Raw genomic sequence first — 8189 nt, 5'->3', positions numbered from 1 at the left:
ACTGACACTGACATTTGGAAATACTTGGAGACATTTGGAGATGCTAGCCCAGAGTTTGCTCCAGAGAAGTTAAGAGAGGACCCTGATACTTAGATGCACAGGAGCTGAAGAAACTAAGAGACCCAGAGACATTTTGGAGAAAGCCATTTTGAAAAGCAACCTGGGAGCAGAGGCACATCAGATGCCAGCCACATGCCTTCCCAGCTGACAGATGTATTCCGGATGCCATCACCATTCTTCAGTGAATGTATCATCTTGTTGATGCCTTAGTTTGGACACTTTTATGGCCTCAGAACTGTAAATTTGTAACTTAATAAATCCCCTTTAAAAAAGCCAATCCATTTCTGGTATTTTGCATAATGGCAGCATTATGCAACAGTCCCCTACCTCACACAATACACAAAAATTAGCTCAAAATGGATCAAGGATCTAAGTATAAGAGCTAATGCTATAAAACTCTCAAAGATAACATAGAGACAAATCTTCATGACCTGGGAGTCATCAATGGATTCTTAGATATGATACCAAAAGCACGAGTTACAAAAGAAACAAGAGATAAATTGCACTTCATCAAAATTTAAAATCTTTGTGCATCAAAGGACATTATCAAGCAAACCTACAAAATGGAACAAAACAGATGCAAACTGTATATAGGATAAGGGCTTAATATCTAGAATATTTAAAGAACTTTAACAATGCAACAGCAGCAACAAAATTTAAAAAAAAAAGAACAATTAAAAATTGGCAAAGCATCCAACAAACAAGAAACTACAAATGCTGGAGAAGATGTGGAGAAATTGAAACTCTTATTCATTGCTGGTGGGATTGTATAATGGTACAGCCACTCTGGAAGACAGTTTGGCTGTTTCTCAGAAAACCAGATATTGAATTACCCTATGATCCAGCAATCCTACTTCTCGGTAAATACCCAGAAGGTTTGAAAGCAGTGACACAAACAGACATTTGCACACCAATGTTCATAGCAGCATTGTTCACAATTGCCAAGAGATGGAAACAACCCAAGTGTCCTTCAACAGACAAGTGGATAAACAAAATGTGGTATATACGTACGATGGAATACTACATGGCAGTAAGAAGCAGTAAGGTCTTGAAACATATGGCAACAGGGATGAACCTTGAAGATATAATTCTGAGTGAAATAACTCAGAGCAAAAGGAGAGCTACTGTGTTACAACTTCTATGAACTGTCTGAGCAATGTAAAATCAATGTCTTATAATGTAAGAATATTGGGGACCTGGTGATGGACGGCAGCTAGTGAGGGAGAATGATAGTCTTATACGTTCAGATATGTTAATGATGGTGAATTCAAAGGTGTGGTAATGGATGGAGTGATGATTGTTTGTTAATGAGATTATAAGTATCAGCACTATATTGAAGGCAAATAGGAGTGAAAGGGGTTGTTTAAAAGCATGTTTCCCACATATCAGCACCACAAATATAGATATGTACTTGCATGATATACTTCTAAGCTTTGACACTAGCACAGAGAGTTGGCAACAGGGTACATGGGAAAAATCTACACATTGCATACTAGGGACTGTAATTAATAGGAATGCCATACTCTATAAAAGTTTCGCTCACTAAGTTTATTCATCAGAAACTTAAATCCTTCAGAGTTCCTCTATGCCAGCTAAGTCCTGTAACCCAGAGGCAATATCCTCTTCAAGAGCATCTTCTTCAAGAGCATCAACTAGATGTGTCTCCTTTGCTCATAAAGTTGACACCCCTTTTCAACATGAACAGGTTAGGGTGGTCACTGCCTAGACATCCCTGAAGATCGGGAAAGTGATTAAACTAGAGGAAGGGGTAGCATGGCACAAGACGGAATCCAACAAAGGATTATGATTGCTGAATCTTTATACAATTTTCTTTTCCTTAGTTGCTAGGATATTAGAATAGTTATAAGGAAAAAATTGAAACACTGGAAATGTAACCCACAGCATTGTTTGAAATTTGTTCTATAGCTACTTGTTAAATTCTATTTTGAAAGTTACACCTTTTTGTATATGTGTTAGGTTTCACAATAAAGAAATGACTGAAACTATGGAACTATAACTCATAATAACTTTGGAAATTTCCTATATATCTACTAGTTAAATCATACTTTGAAAGATATTACCTTTTTGTGTATGTGATATATTTCATAATAAGGAAATAACTGAAACTGCAGAATTGTAAGCTATAATATTCTTTGAAATTTGCTCTGTAACTACTTGTTCAATTGCACTTGGAAAGTTATTATTTTTTGTATATATGTTATATTCTACAATGGAAAATATGATTAAAAAATTGGCAAAGGATTTGAATAGATATTTTTCCAAAGAAGACATACAAATGGCCAAAAAGCATAGGAAAAGCAGTGCAACATCATTAGCCAGTAGGGAAATGCATGGTCCAGATGGCAGTGTGTGCCCCAAGCTCTCTGCCTTCCCTGCCTGCCAGCCCAAGTCCAGCTAGTGGCCCCAGCCGTAGCACCAAGAACAGTCCCAGAAGCAGCACCAAGGCCTGGTGGAATGCCCACATCAACAACCTCATGGTGGACAGGACATGTCAGGACATGGACATCATGGGCTGTAAAGACTCACCCTCCATTTGGGCCACTGTCCCAAGAAAACCTTCTTCAACATCATGCCAGCTGAGGTTGGTGTCCTGTTTCACAAAAACCAATCACAGTTTTTTGTGAATGGGCTGACACCTGGGGCCAGAGATGTTGTGTGATCTGGGACTCACTGCTGCAGGAGAATTGACCATAGATCTTCTACTTAGAGCACCAGTGGAGCCCTCACCCTCAACCTCACTGTCACCATGATGGCCAAGACACTAATCCTACTGATGGGCAAAGAAAGTGTCCACAGTGATTTGATCAACAAGAATGTCATGAAATGGCCTCCTGCCTGCCATGTTCCCAGTCCTTGTCTGTCTCTTCCTCCCACCATTCCCTGCTGCTTTTGCACCCCTCTCCTTCCCATGCACACCCACATACACCATCTTTATTTTGGAGGCCATTACCCTACATCACTTTTTGCTGCCAAAAAAGTTGGGGGTTGGGGCTGGATGTACACACATCTCCCCCTACCCATACCCCTCCTGTGTGTGGTTGGAAAACTTTTTTTTTTTCAGAATAAAAAAGATTCTACTAAAAAACACACAATGAGATACCACCTCAGACCCACTAGAATGACTAATTTTTTAAAAATGGAAAATAACGTGCTAGAGAGGATATGGAGAATTTGGAACTCTACTGCATTGTTGGTGAGAGTGTAAAATGATGTGGTCACTGTACCTGACCCAGCAATTCCAATCCTAGGTGTATACCCAAAGAAAGTGAAACAGGGTCTCATACAGATACTTGTACACCAATGTTTACAGCAGTAGTATTCACAATAGCTAAAAGGTAGAAACAACCCATGTGTCCATGGATGTAGGAGTGGAGGAACCTCTAGTCCAATCCTTTCCCTCTTGCTCACTCAGGGTGTCCCCCCAGGGGTTTGGCTGTGTGCACAACTCTGAATCTCTGTGACCGCTGCTGCCCCTCTCTAAGGTCTTCACAGAGTAAGGAGACAGATCTTGGCCTTTTCTCTTATCCATCACCTCTGCCTTCCAGCCCCATCCCACCTTGGCCTCACTTCTCCAAAACAGAAGTACAGTCCATGGATTACTTACTTGCCCTTTCTTACATATACACACATGCAGGGACAAACAAATAATACACACACAGACACAAACTGGAGCACACCCACATACCTCTTAACCACACTGCTATTCTCCTCCTTCGATCCTGCTCCCCAGTGAAGGAGCTGGACTCTGAATCCTGAAGGCCCACAGGGTCCTCCAGTGCTGTCAGCCTCAACTTGGCAGAGACTCTCGATCTCTTTTCTGTATTGACTGGCAGAAACTCTAGTGTGCTGCAGCAGGCAGTGCCCTGGCCTGCAAATCAGGAGTTCTGGGTTCTGGTTCCTATTTGCTCTCTAAGTCTCTGGGACTTTTCTGTTGGAAAAGTAAAGGGCTCAGATTGTGTCCTGTCTATTGTTCACGACAGGTCTAGAGGTTGATAGTTGCTTACATCCCCCCCCATATGATGACCAAGAGTGGCTTGAGTCCCATGTGCTGTCCCATGCCCTTCTAAATGAAGGGAAGTTCAGCATCTGGCAAATTGGCCATAGTCCTGAAAATATCCATAGCATTCCAGTTATGGACCCTGGAAAATGCACCGAGGGGTCCTAGAGGTAGGATGGAGGTTTGAGGGTGCCATTCAGGATTCTAAGGATTCTGTCTACTCAGTTTCTATGCCCAGAAATACTTTACACACATACACACCCATACCCTACTGTTTACAATAACAGGAAGCATCAGAGAGCTGCAGTTACACAAGTGCTTTCTTAGAAGGAACTTTTTCATAACCTAAATATCCTTCACCACTCCCTCTTTTTAAGTATGCAACTCATGATTTTTAATAAGTTCAAAAAGTTGTGCCACCATCTCCAAAACTAAGTTTTAGAACATCCCTTACTCCAAAAAATTCACCCACTATTTTGCCATCTTTCTCTGTCTGTCTCTGTCTCTTAGACTTTTCATATAAATGGAATTGTACAATATGTAGTCTTTTGTGTCTGACTTCTTTAACTTAGCACAATGTTTTTGAGGTTCATTCATGTTACACGTTATAGCATACATCACTAATTTGCTCCCTAGAATTATTAAATATTACGCTATGCGAGGGATATAAGGTACCAATGTTGTTTATCCTGTTATGTTGCTACTCAGTATTAGTTTGGGGACTATTATGAACAAGGTTGCTATGAACACTCACATATATGTCTTTGTTGGAAATATTTTCATTTCTCTTGGGTAGATCCTCAGGAGTGGAATTGCTGGGCTATATGGTAAATTTAGGGTAAACTTTTCAAGAGACTGCCAAATTGTTTTCCAAAGTGGCTCTACCATTTTACATTGCCAGCAAAAATACCTGAGAAGGTTATGATAACCAGGGCCTCACTCTTCTGGAAGTGAGAGTTTAGATGACACTACCAGGTAAGCCATCAAGACCTGCCAAGTCCAATCGATTTTCAGCTTCACCAGATTAGCACCAGGCAGGGCGAGGCCATTCAGCACACAGGGAGGCCTGGGGAGAGGTCACCTTTGGAAAATATTATACAATGAAAATGTCAAGTTACACTTTGGCTTCCCCTATGAGTCCAGTTCATCAATTAACAGATCCCCAGGAGATGGTACCCAGGCAAAAACTTGTCTCCTGGTTTCTTACCCCAGCATCTCCCTTTAAAAATCAGGTCTCACCTCCTCTTGCAAAGTAGCTAACCCCCAACAGAGGGTTCTAGCCCCCAGGCCTCACATTGGGAGACATCTGCACCCACCACTCTACCTCTCGACCCTTGCCCAGGGGTGGATAACACTAGAAAGGCAGGAAAGTGCTAGAACCAGGAAAGAGCATGGTGAGGGGAGATGTGTGAGTGTGGAGAGGTGGAAGAGGGATGACCTGGTTGGGCTCTGGGGTCACATGGCTCCCGGGCTGTTCTACAGGTCCCACTAAGTCTGTCTCCTTAGCACCTGCAGAAGTCACACCTGGCAGAGGACAGGGAAGGACAAAGGAGAGCGTGGTTCCCCAAGCTCTGCTGCATGAAAGAGGGAGGTTAGAGACATGAGGAAACTGCAGATTACACAGGAAAGGAACTGAAGGTTTTGTCAGTCATGGCAGGAGCCAAGAAAGCAAGGAAGGAAAAAATCAGGAATAAAAAAAAAAAAAACACGCTGGAGGTGAAGGGGGTTGGGAATCAAGTCTTTGGTTAGGTTTCTAACCATGTTGATGTGGTACTCTTAGCTGGTGGAGGAGTCCAGCTGTGAGCCCCTGATTCGCCCTGCCTCTCCCCTCTCTTTTTACGCCTTTTGCTATTGAGGAAGGAACAGGTGTGCCAGCTGAAGTCAGACTTTTCAGAATTTATTGAGTGGTCTCAGGAAGTGCACTTTAGAACAATGACATTGTCAAGGCACTCCCTGGGTTCAAAGTGCTTTACCCACATCCGATCTATACCTCTGTGAGGGAGGCCGCCTGATTAACCAACACATTGCCTGGGGATGGAAACTAAGGCTTGGAGTCTCGAGGAGTCTTGCCCAAGATCATACCGCTCTTCAGCTGAACCACAAGGATCAGGTCTTGCAATGGCCCTAGGAGTCAGAGGAGACGCCATCCCCTGGCAGTATATTCTACTGCCTGCTTGGGAAATCTGGCCAGGAGTGATCCAGACTGTCCACTGCATCAGAAGGGCCATCTGTGCTCACTGGTGGGGATCTCCTTATGGTGTCAAGTGTTTCTGCCCCAGGTGACCTCGACTCACGAATCCTTCCCTGTAAAATAGGAAGAAAATCAGACCTATGAGTCTCAAAGAACTTCCTTCCTGTGAATCCTTTTTCAGAAAGCTGAAGGATGTGCTCCAGGAAAATGGGGAAGTATACCAAAAAAGAGGAAGATGGAATTTGGGAAAATGGGTGACCACCTTGCAAGAAGAAGAAGAAGGCAGTCACCAGCAAGACAGGGGATGGATACCCCAATCTGACAGATGGTGAGTGCACCAGGGAGGGATGCAGAGGGCCTGGGTTGCCTGGGTGGCTGGGAAGGCAGAGGGGAGCCTTCAGCAAGACTATATCCTTAACAACAACCATTGTGGGATAGAAGGTATCAGAAGAGATTGACTCAACTGGGTGAAAATTGGGGAAAAAATTTATAAAAAATAAAAGATAATGAAAACCTGGCAATTATTAAATCCCTGGCAAACACAAAGATGTAGGGAGAGGATTTTTAAGGCAGTTTAATACATGGCTCAGCTGTGAGTTAAATTCCCATAGGTAAATAATCCTAACTCTGTCTCCCAATCCAGTCAAAAATACCATTCACCTACACTGGGAGGATGAAATTGGGCATGTTGGGGCAGGGAGGAGGAACTATGGGTGATAAGGATATACAGAAGTCAATAGATAAGTCTAAAACTGAAAAATCAAAACTATGCCAAGAGTATTCTAGTTACAGACATTGAGATAAAATTTAAGCTAAAAGGTTTGAAAGAGGCTTATTTTCCAGAAGCAGTAGAAGGAGGCTGTTTTTTGTTGTTTTGTTTTGTTTAACAAGCACTGCAAGGGCTGCTAAACTCTTTAAAAGCGGAAATGATTGCGCAAAAGTCACCAGCTTCGCGGTCTGTTCCCCAGGTGGGTAAATCTGCATACTCTGGCCTGGCCTTTCCGTGGATGCCACCGGCACCCAGGACACGACCGTGGAACTAGGGCTGCCGAAATGTGGGGAGGCACGAAAAGAGCCTCGGTCGCTTTGATTTGAGCAGCCGGGGTTGCTCCAGTCTCGGTCGCGGCTCCCTTTCCGGAGTTCATATGACCAGTAACCTCTAAGCTCATCCACTCAGGGGAATTCCCTCACTCCCTAGAACCCTCAGGCCACCATTTCATCGAAGGGTTGTTCCGCAAATGATTCGTGGATTCGTGTTGGCCAGCAGAACAGAGGATACAGGGAAGCTCACCCAGCACAGCCAGAGGGACGCGGCTCCGAGGAGACCGGCTGCGAGCAGGCCCCACCCCGACCCGTGGCTGGAGGCGCTCAGCGCGATGCTCAGTTTCGAGGGAGACATCTCCTGTAGCAGGAAGGGAACACCAGAACTGAGAGGGCATTCCTTATTTCACAGGCAAGGCATAGGGATTATCGACGAAATTACAGAAGACGAGAGCACTCGGACTCCCGAGGCGGGGAGCAAAGGCTGAGATGGGGACCCCGCCCCGGGCCTTCCAGCAGCGGGCTAAGGAGATGGATCCATGAAGATTCACTATAATTACAAAATGACGATTACAGCTATGTTTTAAGGTCCTTGAGGGATATGCGTCATATTTTAAAATTAAAAATAAAGGGGAATAAAAGGAAAACTTCAAGAATCAAAACAAGCTGTAAGGTGATAGAGTCAATAGTAAGTCCTGGGTCCCGCATTTTCAGTTCCATCCATTCAAGTCCTAGACGGAGTCCCGGGCCTCCCGCAGCAGCCGTTGCCTCTGCGCAAAGCGGGTCGGTCCCCTGTGGTGACACAAGGGAATCCTGACATATCAGAGGTTATGGACTAGAAATTCGGCACAGCCTGGAGGGGCCTCCACAGGAGTAAAA

At 44.0% G+C, this 8189-nt stretch overlaps 1 pseudogene; it reads left to right on the top strand.

Annotated features, from left to right (window-relative positions):
- The first annotated feature begins 2420 nt into the window (after nucleotides 1-2420).
- Nucleotides 2421-3837, top strand: LOC119540727 (annotated as a pseudogene).
- Nucleotides 3838-8189: the final 4352 nt, after the last annotated feature.

This window comes from Choloepus didactylus, chromosome 7, assembly GCF_015220235.1.
Source record: "Choloepus didactylus isolate mChoDid1 chromosome 7, mChoDid1.pri, whole genome shotgun sequence".
Lineage (NCBI taxonomy): Eukaryota > Metazoa > Chordata > Mammalia > Pilosa > Megalonychidae > Choloepus > Choloepus didactylus.
The sequence above is the reverse complement of the archived record's forward strand: the minus strand, read 5'-3'. Positions and strand labels throughout refer to the sequence as shown.